Genomic DNA, 15628 nt, shown 5'->3' with positions numbered 1-15628 from the left:
GTGCAGAGGGCAGGAGCACGGCGTAATGCAGGGGGCTGCTGTGTCTGTCTTGTCCGCCAACGGTAGCGGTATGCTATGCACTAAAACTCTCTTTCTACTGTCTCCCCCCCTTTTTCTGCTCTCCCTGTGCTTTTGTACATCAGCATCATCAGGCGGCGGTACAGTGGCACTGGAGCACGAGGGAGCTGCATCCCACATGGCCATGGAGGGCCACACCACGGACTCAGAATGCACCAGTGGGACGGAGGGCAAGGGGAGCTTCACGTCGGCCACCGGATCACCAAGCAGCGACACGGACTCGTCCGCCGATGGGGGCTACCGTTGTGGTGGCGGCACCATCTGTGTGCCCCACTTCTACAGGTACAGCCGCCACCTCCCCTACCAGCAACGCCCTCCCAGCAGCCCCTCAGCGTTCGCCCCGTGCCCGCTCACCCAGGAGGGTGGGCATCACCTTCGCCGCAGGCACCTCAGGCCCTGCCCCAGTCACCCCTGCTGCCCTCAGTGAGGAGGCCATTGAACTCCTCAGGTCACTCACTGTTGGGCAGTCTACCATTGTGAATGCCATCCAGGGTGTAGAACGAGAGTTGCAACACGGTAATGCATTCCTGGAGGGCATTCATTCTGGTCAGGCTGTCCTTCAGCGAACCCTGCAATCTCTGGCCTCAGCACTGATGGCAGCCATTGTCCCTGTGTCTAGCCTCCCCCCTCCAACCTCCTCCACCCAGACCCAATCTCCTGTACCCCAGCCCATCCCAAGCACACCTACAGACCAGCATGCACACAAGTCAGCACACACAGGTAGCTCAAGCAAACATAAGCACCACACAACCCACAGGCACTCACGCAAGCCTCTCCCACATCCAGACACAGCAACATCCACTGCCTCCACTGTGTCCCCCTCCTCCTCTTCTCCCTCCTCCCTCCCAGTCTCATCTACACACACACCTGCATGCACCACATCTACAGGCACCATGAATCGCACAAGGACACCCAGCACCACAAGCCGCTCACCTGCACTCACCACCTCCACTGCCATTTACATGTCCCCTGTGTCCTCTCCCAGTGTGTCTGTGACGCCCCCTCCCAAAGTACACAAACGCCGGCAATCACTCACCCAACATCCATCCCACTCATGACAGCCTCCAGTACCTGCACCTGCACCCAAAACACCTAAAGTGACACCTCCGACAACCACCTCCTCTTCCTCCACTCCCAGGCCCCCTCCAACTACCCATCCCAGTGTTCATCAGAAACTGTCCCTCTGTAAAGTTGACCTTTTTGCCCCCACCCCACCTCCAATTCATCAGTCCCGTCGTAGCGCCTCAGCCAAAAAACCTCCAATACCAGTGGTGCCTGTTCAAGGTTTGTGGAGTGCACCGGCCACCAGGGCAGGCAGTATGACCCGGAGCCAAGGCACTGGCAACCCACCCCCTGTAAAGGCTCTACAATTGGAGAGTGGACGACGGGACCGTGTGAAGACTCCTGGTGGGAAAACAGCTCACATGGGTTCCAAGGGGATTGGAGAGTCAGCTGTGACTCCCCCAAAGGTGGTGAAGGGCCAGAGGAAGTCTGCCCAGCCTGTTGGGAGAAGTGCGCCATCATTTCCGGCTGTCGAGACACAACCGCCAGCACCGTCGTTACTGGTCCAGAGACCACCGCCGGAGTCATTGCCCAGGAGGGCCCAAGTATCGTCACTGGTCAGGAGACCACCGCCGGAGTCACAGCCCAGGAGGGCCCAAGTATTGTCACTGGTCATGAGACCACCGCCGGAGTCACTGCCCAGGAGGGCACAAGCATCGTCACTGGTCAGGAGACCACCGCCGGAGTCACTGCCCAGGAGGGCACAAGCATCGTCACTGGTCAGGAGACCACCGCCGGAGTCACTGCCCAGGAGGGCACAAGTATCGTCACTGGTCAGGAGACCACCGCCGGAGTCACAGCCCAGGAGGGCACAAGTATCGTCACTGGTCAGGAGACCACCGCCGGAGTCACAGCCCAGGAGGGCACAAGTATCGTCACTGGTCAGGAGACCACCGCCGGAGTCACAGCCCAGGAGGGCCCAAGTATCGTCACTGGTCAGGGGACCTCCGCCACCGCCGGAGTCATTGCCCAGGAGGGCCCCGGCTGCCACAGCCCAGGTGGGCTATGATGGAACGTCATGCCACACACCAATGCCCAGTGTAGGGAACGTCATGTCACACACCAATGCCCAGTGTAGGGAACGTCATGCCACACACCAATGCCCAGTCTAGGGAACGTCATGCCACACACCAATGTCCGTACCAGAACCGCCATGTCAAAGCACCGCTGAACAGTCCAGAGACCGCCATGGCAAAGCACAGCTGAACAGTCCAGAGACCGCCATGGCAAAGCACCGCTGAACAGGGCAACGACCGCCATGGCAAAGCACCTTTGAACAGGGCAAAGACCGCCATGGCAAAGCACCGCTGAACAGGGCAACGACCGCCATAGCAAAGCACCGCTGAACAGGGCAAAGACCGCCATGGCAAAGCACCGCTGAACAGGGCAAAGACCGCCATGGCAAAGCACCGCTGAACAGGTCAACGATCGCCATGGCAAAGCACCGCTGAACAGTCCAGAACCACCATGGCAAAGCACCGCTGAACAGGGCAACGACCGCCATGGCAAAGCACCGCTGAACAGTCCAGAACCGCCATGGCAAAGCACCGCTGAACAGGGCAACGACCGCCATGGCAAAGCACCGCTGAACAGGGCAACGACCGCCATGGTGAAGACCGCTGAACAGGGCAAGCACCGGGTAGGAATGAATAGACCGCCACATCAGGCATCCTTATCCCATGTGCAGCTGGGACAGTGACAGGACAGGTACTTTCACGGGGAGACTCATCCAGTCTGGGCACCAGTCCCCCTCCAGAACCAGTGGAGACCTGCATCTACTTGAGAGACTGTGGCTTTGCACTCCCCAGGATGGCACAGTGGGCAAGCCACCCACTGTAGAGACTTGAGAGACTGTGGCTTTGCACTCCCCAGGATGGCACAGTGGGCACCCCACCCACTGTAGAGACTTGAAAGACTGTGGCATTGCACTCCCCAGGATGGCACAGTGGGCAAGCCACCCACTGTAGAGACTTGAGAGACTGTGGCTTTGCACTCCCCAGGATGGTCCAGTGGGCACACCACCCACTGTAGAGACTTGAGAGACTGTGGCTTTGCACTCCCCAGGATGGTCCAGTGGGCACACCACCCACTGTAGAGACTTGAGAGACTGTGGCTTTGCACTCCCCAGGATACATCAATGGGCATGGAGCCCCGTTGTGGATCTGGCTTTGCAGTCATCTGGCTGAGGTGCCCCCCCTTCCCTTCCCCCTGAGGTGCCTGTAGTATTTCTATCTGATGCCCCGGCAGTGTTCTCTCCGATTGTGGTCAGGTATCCTTTGTGGGCCTCGCCCATGCATTTTTGGACTGTTGGTGCACGGACATTGTTATGTACACATCTGCACTACCTCTCGTAATGTATATATTTATGACTGATTTTCATATATATCTCTGTATATTTTTGTATGACATGTATTATGCCACATTACAATGTTTGACCGAATTTCACTTTGTCTTTTCATTCTTCCGGGGGGGTTGTGGGTTGTTACAGTGATTTTTGTGAATGCATTGGTGTGTATGTTGTATTATGCGGGGTTGGGGGTGGGGTGGGGGTGTTTGGTGGGTGTCCCCCTAACTTTTGCCTCCCCCCCATGTCTTAGGTGCAGTACTCACCGTTGTCTTCGGCGCCTACGTAGTTGTTGGTCGTAGAGGAGCAGAAACACAAGGGCAGGGAGTATTTGGAGTTCCGGGTCCATGGAGTCCTCGTTCCTCTTTGGGATGTGTTCAGGTGAGTGTTTTCCCATTGCAAAAGCTGTTTCCGCCGTGTTTTTATCCACGGTGAATCCGCCCCGGAAAAGGGGGCGGATTGGCGGGTTGTAATACTATGGGCGGTACATTGAGTTCCGCCTGTCTGTTGGCGGTGACCGCTGCGCTGCTTGTCTGTACCGCCGTGGCGGGCGAAGTCTTAAAGTGTCTGTCTTTGTTGGCGGTTTCCGCCAGGGTCATAATTCCATTTTTTTATCCGCCACACTGTTTGCGGTATTACCGCAGCTTTAACACCGCCCGCCAGGGTTGTAATGACCACCATTGTCTTCTGCCTGTCTGTTGGCGGTTACCGCCGCGGTGTTTGTTTCTACTACCATGGCGGTCGGGTGTTAAAGTGGCTGTCTGTGTTGGCGGTTTCCGCCATGGTCGTGATTCCATTTTTTGTACCGCCGGCCTGTTGACGGTATTACCGCTGTTTTAACACCGACCACCAGGGTTGTAGTGAGGGCCCATATTTATTATGGCCCACAATTTATACTTTTTTAGTGCCGCATTTGCGTCATTTTTTGACGCAAAAGCAGCGCAAACTTACAAAATACAATTGAATTATGTAAGTTTGCGCTGAATTTTCGCCAAAAAATTACGCAAATGCAGCGCTAAAAAAGTATACATATGGGCCTATGGGGGTTATTACAACTTTGGAGGAGGTGTTAATCCGTCCCAAATGTGACGGATATACCACCAGCCGTATTACGAGTTCCATAGGATATAATGGACTCGTAATATGGCTGGTGGTATATCCGTCACTTTACCGTCACTTTTGGGATGGATAAACACCTCCTCCAAAGTTGTAATAACCCCCTATGTGTCTTAGAGTGACAGGTGTATTCCCTGGCCTTCAGATGCAGTTTTCTCCATCCATCCCAGAGTCCTAGATTATGCATAACCGATGTGAGGGATCTCGTTATCAATGGTTTGGTTTCCATCTTAGGAGGAGAGCGATCCACCTCACCATCCAATATGCAATTATAGTCTCCAGCCCATATCAGAGGGGAGACTATTTCCCTCCCCCAGCATTTCAGGTATGTTGTCATAGAAGGAGGGATCCTCTATGTTAGGTGCATAAGTGTTGAGAATGATAAGGGGCATTCCATCCAAAGTGCCATGTATATGTATATATCTACCTTCCACATCTGCTTCACTGTAGATATGTGTAAACGGGACCCCAGGGGCAATCCAGATCAACACTCCCCTAGCATAAGAGGAAATGGATGAAGAGAACACCTGACCCTGCCACTTTCTAGCCAACCTATGTGCTTCCTCTTCTGTCAAATGAGTTTCCTGGAGACACGCTATATGAACCCTATGCCATTGCAGGAAGGAGTATACTCGTAGTGTAGATCTTCAGTCCCCTCACATTCAATGTCGGTATATGAATCTGTCGACCCATATTAAGATTGCATAACACTCCTCCCTCTAGGGCCCCTCCTCCAGTCCCAAGCCCAAAAGAAGAAGGCGAGACAGATCCCAACCACCCATCTCACACTCAACAATGCACTGCCGTTATATACATCGAACCATTGAGAACTTGCGCAAACTTTGCACCCCCAAACCTCTGTACCCACCCCGGATGAACAGTAAAACATACTTATCAAAACATATTGTAGATCCATATATATGTATGCTGCCAGGACAACAGCCCACACCCCAACACCCAAAAAGCCTACCACAACAGTGAAAGTGAACACCCACGTCCTCACGAGTATACACAGTGGCTTCCCCCATCCAAACATCAACTAGGATGAACATTTCCCCCCTCAACCACATAGTACAAAGACATAAAAGCCCCTTTAAACAACTTCTGTAAGAGTTTCATTACTCCCAATCATGCAAGGCATGGTCCATAGGCTGAACACAAGGCCCCCAGCCCGAGCCGCACAAGCAGTATCCCAAAAAGGCCCACATATTCAAGAATCAACAGATACCACCCCAGCCTCCACGTCCGCTGGGCCAGCAAGTTCAACAGCTTGCTCAGGATCCACCGCCTCCATAGTATCATCCTGCTGAATTTCAATTCTGCTGACAGAGTCATCACATCGCTGTGCAGAGACTTGAGACAGGCCATCTCCACGCCTCCTCCAGTCTGTACCATCCACTCCAGAAGTACGACCTGAACCAACTCCATACCACTCAGAAGGACCAGGGCCAACCCTGTCCCACATCTTCAGCCATCTCCAGACTTCCTCTGTGTGCTCAAAGAACTGCGATTTGGCACCTGAAATCACCTTCAGCCGTGCCGGATACAACAACATGTATCTGATGTTCATGGCATGAAGCTTGGCCTTCACTTCCAGAAACCCTTTTCTGGAGGACTGGACCTTATTCGTATAGTCTGGGAAGATGGAAATCTTGCGATTCTCAAAGACAGCCCTATCAGTCTCATGGGTGGTCCATAGGATACAGTCCTTGTCTTTATAGTTCACACGCTGTGATGGCCCTAGGCGGTGCCCCAGGCCGAGGAGGAGCAACCAGAGCCCTATGAGCGCGATCCACTAAAAACAGCCTGGACTACCCCTCTGGCTGCAATACTTTTCTGATCCATTGTTCAACAAAGCTTTCCACCGTGGAGCCTTCCGCGTGTTCTGGGAATCCAAGGAGGCGAACATTGTTCCATCGAGAACTGACCTCTGAATCCTCCAGCTGCGTCTATAATGTCCCGACAGTAGATGTGACCTGAGACACCTGTTTGGGCAATGTGCCCACCTCTGTTTGCAAGTCTACAATAGGCCCCTACCCCACCTTGACCTTATCAGATAACTTGCGTATGTCAGCACGCCAAAGATTCACCTCCACAGCCACCATTTTTATTTCCCCCTCCAGGGACACTATGGAGCCATGAATTGCGGCTAACAGCTCAGCATGCGTGGGCTCCCCCACTGTGGCTGGTGTGTCCAATGCCTCTCCCGACCCTCCCATGTGAGTCTGTCTCTGTGGGAGTAGTGTATGCGTAGTATATTGCTCCATAGTGTTCCCGTGCGACGGCACTGTCTGCCGATGTCGCCCCATCTTACCTCCACAAAGGAATAATAGGATGTGTTACTACCAGGGCAATGCAGATCCGCTGTTCAGCCCAAATGTCCACCGCAGGGGACCCCAAATGCCCACGCCACCATGCCGACGACTCCAGCCTAGCGTGGTTCAGGTGTGCACACTGCGCGTAGGATCACAAATCACAGTCCTCTACACCTCTGTACAAACTCCAGAAGTAGAAAAAACAAACACCTCTCCGTTGCAGCAGAAACAACTGTCAGGCCCCAGATCAGCCTCCATCATCGCCAGTGAGCCCTGCAGAATGGTGCGCCAACCCAGGCCACTCTCACATGACCCAGCCTAGGCATTGAACCACCTTCCCTCCCGACTCTGTAGCTCACCATCGTGCAGGTCTATTCCCCTGTGCATGTGGGGAGCAACATGCTAGCAGGCAAGCCAGAGAGGGTCCAAACATGCCCCCCTCACCTCCTTCACCTCGGAGTATCATTACAGGGCGACACCAGCGCCCGCCCTAGCACTAGCCATCCTCTCTGCCGACTCAAGGGGAGTACAACCAAATTCGCCCACCCCCACGCACTCCAGCTACCCGATCCAGGGCCTGCAGGTATCCGCTCCCGCTGGCAAAGGCGGTAATGGGCCCGCCCCACGAGCGCTGGTCACGTCCGTCTGACCAGACCCGACCCCGCTCTCCAAGCGACATGAAGCTCCAACTGGGGCCAAAATCAAGCAGGGACCCGCCAGAGTCGTCAGGGCACCGCTACTGGCTGTTGGGGTGGTGCAATGCCATCTGGCACCCAGGATACCTGTAGAATAAAACCGGGACGGCGGAGCACACTAGCGACGCTACCACTTGCCATCTTGGTTGGCCACACCCCTGTGATTAAGGTTAAGAGATCAATAATCAATCCAATATGTATACATCAGAAGAATATTAAAACAATACAAGTTTACAGCTGGCAAGCTGAAATATCACAATTGGTTCAGTCTCTATACATTAAAATACAAAGCAATAACAGCCACTGCAATACAGATACTGAGACTCAGAAATATGTTCCATAAAGAACTCCTGATCTCTCTTCTACACATGAACTTATTTCACAATCGTCTAACTGGAGTTCTAAATAAGGAATGAGGATGATTTGAATGAAGTCTTATGGAAATTTGGAAATGTGAGAAGGAGTCAGCATAGTGAAGGTTTCAGTAGAAGTCTTCCAGAAAAAGGAATATATTTAGCATAAAGCTTCACTCTTGCACGAATAAAGAAAACAGAAAGGTCTGCATCCCTCAAAGTCCAAGGGAATCTGCTCTAACTTCTGATAAAGTTAACATTAATTGAAATGAACAGACCCTTCATTAGCATTCGTATCTCTTCCCTCCCCACCAAGAACCAGTCGAACTCTGACAGTTGCTGCAACCTTGATCAACCCTCATTCCTGATACCGGTTAAATAGGTGGCTTCAGCTGCTCATTAGGTCTCCACATTTCTTGCCAAGACTCCTCTTTTTAGGCATTGCTATCAATAAACAAATACATTGCAGCAATACCCCTTTTTTTAGCTAAGGCCACCTTGAGAACACACCAGCAAAAAAAGAACACCTTAATCAAACAACATACATTTCAAAATAAAGACCTTTAGTCAGGCTAACTTTAACTAAAGATTTAGGGGGTCTTTACAACCCTGGCGGATGGTGTTAAAGGTGCGGCAATACCGCAAACAGGACGGCGGACTAAAAAAGGGAATTATGACCCTGGCGGAAACTGCCAACAAAGACAGCCACTTTAACACACCGCCCGCCACGGCGGTACAGACAAGCAGCGCGGCAGTCACCGCCAACAGACAGGCGGAAGACATAGTATCACAACCTACCAATCTGCCCAGCCTATGTTTTCCAACGTATTGTCCAGAGTGTTGTCTGCCCTGCTGAAACACGTAAGGAGATACATCATTTTCCCTGAGGTGGAAGATTTGGCTACAGTGAAAGGTGACTTCTATGCCCTTGGACATATCCCCAACGTCATAGGTGCCATTGATGGGACCCATGTAGCTCTGGTCCCCCCCACAGGAGTGAACAGGTGTACAGGAACAGGAAGAGTTATCATTCCATGAATGTACAGATGGTATGTTTGGCAGACCAGTACATCTCCCAGGTTAATGCTATGTTCCCTGGCTCAGTACATGACGCCTACATCCTGCAGAATAGCAGCATCCCTGATATGATGGGTCAACTCCAGAGGCATGGTGTGTGGCTATTAGGGGACTCTGGTTACCCCAACCTGTCCTGGCTATTGACCCCAGTGAGGAATCCCAGGACCAGGGCAGAGGAACGCTACAATGAGGCCCATGGTCGGACTAGGAGGGTGATCGAACGCACCTTCGGCCTCCTTAAGGCCAGGTTCAGGTGCCTCCATATGACAGGTGGTTCCCTATTCTACTCACCGAAGAAGGTGTGCCAGATCATCATCGCCTTCTCAATGCTTCACAATCTTGCTTTGCGACGCCAGGTGCCTTTTATGCAGGAGGATGGTCCAGATGACGGTGTTGTGGCAGCTGTGGAGCCTGTGGAGCCTGTTGACAGTGATGAGGAGGTAGCTGAGGAAGAAGACAACGACGACAGGGAGTCAGATATACAGCAATATTTCCAGTGACACACAGGTGAGAACATTTTCATTTTTACCATTACATTCACTGTCACACGTCCTCCTCTATCCTGTGTGTAATATCATGGGATTATTTGGTAACTGAGTTGTTTCTTTCTATTACGGTTTCACAGGTGTGGTTACCAACGTGTGTCATCTGCTTGCATCCTTCAAGGACTTGTGATGTGTGACATTGGTATGTTGCCTTTACATCTAACAATGCATTTTGACAATTTCGTAGATATTACATTTTACCAAATCATAGACTGACTCCAGATTGTTTTGTGTTTCAAGGGTGTTTATTGAAGTGCTCAAAAATGGAGGGGGGTTGTAAAATGGTGATGGGTGATGGCGGAGGAATGTCCATGGCAGAGTCCAGTCTATTAGTCTCACAGGTGCACTGCCCATATGGGCATAGGAAGTGGAGCTGGGGCAGTTTAAGTATGGACAGGGTAACAAAGTGGGATAGTGGGGTGACAATCAGGGTGGTCTCATTTCCTGGTGGGGGTCTTGCCATCTTGCTCTGTCCTGTTCCTGGCTCTCAGGGACTGCTTGCGGGGTGGTTGTCCGTCTGCAGGGGGTGGGGTGCTGGTGTGGTGGTCCTGTGGCGGGGCGTCCTGTCCACTAGCGCCGGCAGAGGTGGTGGGCAGTTCATCTTCCATGCTAGTGTCAGGGGCCCCTTGGAGTGCCACGGTGTCCCTCATGGTCTGCTGTATGTCCTTCAGCACCCCTACGATGGTGCCCAAGGCAGAGCTGATGGTCCTGAGCTCCTCCCTGAACCCCAAATACTGGTCCTCCTGCAGGCGCTGGGTCTCCTGAAACTTGACCAGGACCGTCGCCATCGTCTCCTGGGAGTGGTGGTATGCTCCCATGATGGAGGATAGGGTCTTGTGGAGAGTAGGTTCCCTTGGCCTGTCCGCCCCCTGTCACACAGCAGCCCTCCCAGTTCCCCTGTGTTCCTGTGCCTCCGTCCCCTGGACCGTGTGCCCACTACCACTGCCCCCGGTCCCTGTTGTTGTTGGGGTGGTGGGTTATCCTGGGTTCCCTGTAGTGGTGGACACACCGCTGAGTACGGAGGTTTGGGCCCGCTGGGTGGGTGCTGTGCTGGTGTTACCAGAGGGTGGAAGGTCAGTGTTGGGCTGTGCCTGTGCGAGGGGAACCGACTGTCCCGAGGCCCACGATGGTCCGGGCTGGTCATCAGGCTCCAGTAGGGCAGAGCCGCTATCGTCACTGTGGGCCTCTTCTGTGGGTGGAGTGGAGTTGTCTGGACCCTCCGGTGTGGTGACGGTCCTTCGTGATCCTGCAGAGGCATAAGAGCATGATTATTGCATGTGTTTGTGTGATGGTGTGCAATGGGTGGGTGTGCGTGTACCCCAGTGCAAGCATTCCTGTGTGGGGGCTTGTGTGATGATGGTTAGGGGGTTGTTATGGGTATGTGCAGTGGCCATGCTTTGGTGATGGGTGTCCATGCTTAGTTGTGTAATGCAGGGCTTGGTGTTGGGATGAGTAGTTTGTGTTATTAATACATTAGTGAGGTGTTAGAGTGATAGGGGAGGGTGTGAGGGTGGGGGTGTGTGATAGCATGCAGGTAGGGTGGGGATATGATAGTTAAGATTTGACTTACCAGTGTCCATTCCTCCACCGACTCCTCCGAGGCCCTCAGGATGCGTGATGGTCAAGACTTGCTCCTCCCATGTTGTTAGTTGTGGGGGAGGAGGTGGGGGTCCGCCGCCAGTCCGCTGAACTGCAATGTTGTGCCAGGAGACCGTTGAACGCACCTTCCCCCGTAGGTCGTTCCACATCTTCCTGGTGTCCTCCCGATTTCTTGGGTGCTGTCCCACAGCGTTGACCCTGTCGACTATTCTTCGCCATAGCTCCATCTTCCTGGCTATGGATGTGTACTGCATCTGTGAGCCAAATAGCTGTGGCTCTACCCGGACAATTTCCTCCACCATGACCCGGAGCTGCTCCTCGGAAAAGCGGGGGTGTCTTTGGCGTGCCATGGGGTGGTGTGTGTGATGTGTGGGGCGGTGTGAGTGTTGATGTGTGTGGTGATGTGTAGTGGTGTGTGGTGTTTTGTGCGTGAATGTTGTGTGGGTGATGGTGTTGTGTGCCTCTGTAGGGTGGGGTTGTCTTTGCTGTGCTGTCTCTCTGGCCTTCGTCTAAATTTCTGGTCGTAGGGGTTTGTGGGTGATGTGGGTGTGTGTTTTATATTGTATTGGGTGTGTGGGAGTGTTGTTTGTATGTGTATCAGGTGTGTGTATTTGGAATTGTCCAATGTGGCGGTGTTTTGGAGATGTGTATGTATTTTGAGCGCGGCGATGTGTACCGCTAATGGAATACTGCGGTTTAAAGACCGCCGTGTGGATTCGTGGGTCGTAATAGCATGGGTGTGTTTCTGTTGGCATGGAGGTGGAGGATTTGTTTTCACCAGTTTAACACTGACCTTTGGTGTGGCGGAGTTGTGTGGGTGTCTGAATTTCGGCAGATTCCGAGATGTGTGTCATAATAGCTGTGGCGGGATTCCGCGGCCGCGGCGGTGTATTGGCGGTCTTCTGCACGGCGGTAAGTGCCTTTTACCGCCAATGTTGTAATGACCCCCTTAATGTGCATTTTGAATATATGATAATGCATGCACACATAAAACATTCAAAATAAATGCACAATGTGAATTAGAAAATACATGTTTATTTATGAAGTTTAACTATAAAGCATGAAGAATGTTTTTTTTCAAATGGACATTAGTGCGCATGCTTATAAAGCTTCGGTCTCCCAGTGATTACATTTTATTAATGCTTTTAAATGGTCACACACATTAATATTTTAAGACATAATACATATAATATTAAAAATAAGTGTGCATTTGCACAATGATCACTAAATGATGGAGTCTAAATTGTGCTACTCTGCCTGCAAAATTTAACAACCAACTAGAATTCACATCTCTTGAGCATCTCTACTAAGGGCCTGATTATGACTTTGGTGGTCTGCCATCTGGTTGGCAGTCGGACCACCGTATTATGATGCATGCAGTTCCATAGAGAAAAGACTGTTGTGGCTCCTCCCACACTACCAGGCAGCGCAGACTGCTGCAGTGGTGAGGTAGACCAATGAGGCCATCACAGCCAGTGTTTCCGTTAGACACATTATGATGTTGCCTTCCGCTGACATGACTGTAGCAGTCCAACTAGCACATCCCCGCTGGGGGAAACAGACATTAGAGGAAGGAACTGTGCTACCATGGAGCTGATCACTCATATCCTGTTGCTGCTCATAGATGGAGCACAAAATCCATGCTGCCGTGGACGCAACCGACGCACACCCACCCGTGTTCCTAAACTCACCAACAGATAAAGGTTCCACCATCCTCCTGGTATGTAGGTTACTCTACGTGGACCAAGTATACTTGTCATTGTGTTCTGGGTCGGAGTCGTTCACAACAAATGACCCATTCACAGCCTCATGACGCCCCCTTCGGGCAGGCCACTAACACTGTACCGCTACACTCCACAAAAATACATGTCTGCTCATTACAGTTTAGGGGGAAGGGAAGTGTGCAGAACATTGTGTCACACAACAGCAACAGCACATCAACATCACACATAGGTAAACTGACACCCTCACATTTCTCACATGCCATGGACTGATTTGAGATTGAAGACACATATATATGGATGAGTCATTTAACACAAATGCACCTTCCATGCAACATCCCTGTAATGGACCCACACATATCATTCACATTGCAACACAATGGGAGGTCAATGAGATACACAATATTTTGTGAAACAAATATACAAAGCTCACAATGGAAACAATAACTGCACAATAGGGATGGGGGCATCAGGAGCACTCCTGGAAGGATGCGGAACTGGAACACATTTTTCTTTGCACATGCCCCTAAAACACTATTTGCATAGGAACTTTCCCTTCATGCATCTCAGGGACAACTAATAGTAAAGCTAAGTTGCATGCCTATCTGCCAAATGTGAAAGTGTAAGTCAAGAAAGCAAATACAACAGTAACAGCATGGGCCATACATTCAGATGAAGTAGCTAGGAGGTACACACATCCTAATAGACACACGGTCAGTCAAATGTAAACAAAGGTAGCACAACTGAACACCCTCCATGGCTGGACAAATAAACCTCTAGCTTCCACACATGCGACAAATGTACAATCCAGATCAGGGGGACAAATCTAACACAAAACATATTTAAAAAACCATAATCCAATGGCACCCCAATAGGATTACCACCCACATATCCATACATTGAACGTCTACCCTTGTCCTGGGTGACACCACCACTGCCCACAAAGTCAGATCTTACCAACCACAGTGAATGGTCAGCAATTAGGGTGAAGCCCATGCAACAGTAGACATTAAACACAACTTGCACAGGAACAACAAAAACTTAGAAAAGTAATGGCATGACAAATGTGTACCCCCCAAAAAACTTGTGTTATTAATAGTGAATGCTGAAGAGCAAAGGCAATTGCCCACTCCAAATAGTAGTCCATGCACAGTACTGTGCTCCAGCTTGATTCTGATCACTGCCAGATAACTTCCACAGGAAGGGGCATCAAGTGGGCATGCAGGCACCTCAGGAATCATTCTTGGGTGCAGTGGAGTCAGGCTTGAAATGGGTAGGCTTGGGTATGGGAAGGATGGGCTTTTTCTTATGAGGGGTGGGCTTCTTCTTTGGGATGGGAGGCCTATGGGTGCTTGCAGGGGGCCAGGTGTGACAGAGGAGGACTTGAATGTGAGAGGGATGGGTTGGGATGTGGGTGGGGTCCTCTAGGTTTTGGGAGGGGGTGGAGGTCAAGGAGAAAGGGCAAGGTTAAAAAGGAAACTTTCTTTGGAAAAACAGGTAGGGTCTTTAGAAGGGATTGGGTTTTTGGAGGTTGAGGGAGTGGTCATCTTGCCTGTGGGTGTTGATGCTTCTGGTGTGTGTGTGTGAGGTGTGCTTGGGTTTGGGTGGTGTCTGTTCTTTTGCATGCATGAGTGTGAACATTTGTCTTGTGGGGGTGTAAGGTGGAGGTACTGCGTGATGTGGGAGTGGTGAATGTGTGCGTGGTTGTTGGGGTAGTATCTGTGGGTATGGTAGATGTGGTGGCTTTGTTTGTGGGTGTTGGGGTAGTATCTGGGGTATAGTGGTTGTGGTGGCTGTGTAAGAGTGTGTTGGTGTGGTGTCTAGGGGTATGGTGTCTGAGGTGTCTGGGCCTGTGGATTGTGAGGTGTTGTCTGGGTGTATGGTGGGTATGGTGGATGTGTCACTGGTTGTGGTGGTGGTATCTGTGGGTGTGGAGGTTGTGATGTGTGGGTTGGTAGGTGTTGTGGGGGTGTCTGTAGGCATGGTGGTTGTTGCGGTATCTGTGAGTGACTGTTGAGTGCTTGTGTGCTGGTGTGTCTTGTGGTGCTTGTGTTAATGTGTGCTGCTTGTGTGTGTTGAGGTGGGTGCATGCAGATGTGTCTGTGTGCTTGAGACAGGTAGGGAAATAGGGAATTTGGATTGGGAAGAGGTAAGGGTTGGGGGAGGATTGTGGGGGGTGGATGGCTACTGTCAGTGAGGAGGCTGAAAAGATCTCTGTAGGGCAGATATGGCACTATGAATCCCTTACGGGTACAAATTTGTCTGCTGGAGTTCGCTGGCCAAACCCTGAATGGCATTCAGAATGGCAGTATGCCCCACTGAGCTACTTCTCAGGAGGTCAATAGCATCTTCACTCAGGGCACCAGGTGTAACGGGGGCGAGGTGCCTGGGTGAAGGATATGCTCACCCTCTTGGGTGACCAGGTACAGCCAATTGGGTGGGGAGCAAGGTGAAGGGTGGTGATGGAACTGGAGGTGGCAGACAATGATGGAACATGAGCAGGTTCTGATGGGTCCACCACCAGTTGGGTGTGGCCACTGCAGGTAGAATCAGAAGATGACAAGATTGATCCTGTATCCTCCATGGTACTCCCCTCAACCTCTGGGCCAATGGGTCCCTCCGTGTTCATGGTATCATGACTGGAGGTACATGACCAGATGCTTCCCCACTTGGCTCTGCCCTGCCTCCTTTGCTTGTCTGGGATGATGCTGGAATAACAAAGA

The sequence above is a fragment of the Pleurodeles waltl genome, chromosome 8 (assembly GCF_031143425.1).
Source record: "Pleurodeles waltl isolate 20211129_DDA chromosome 8, aPleWal1.hap1.20221129, whole genome shotgun sequence".
In the NCBI taxonomy this organism is placed as follows: domain Eukaryota; kingdom Metazoa; phylum Chordata; class Amphibia; order Caudata; family Salamandridae; genus Pleurodeles; species Pleurodeles waltl.
The sequence above is the reverse complement of the archived record's forward strand: the minus strand, read 5'-3'. Positions refer to the sequence as shown.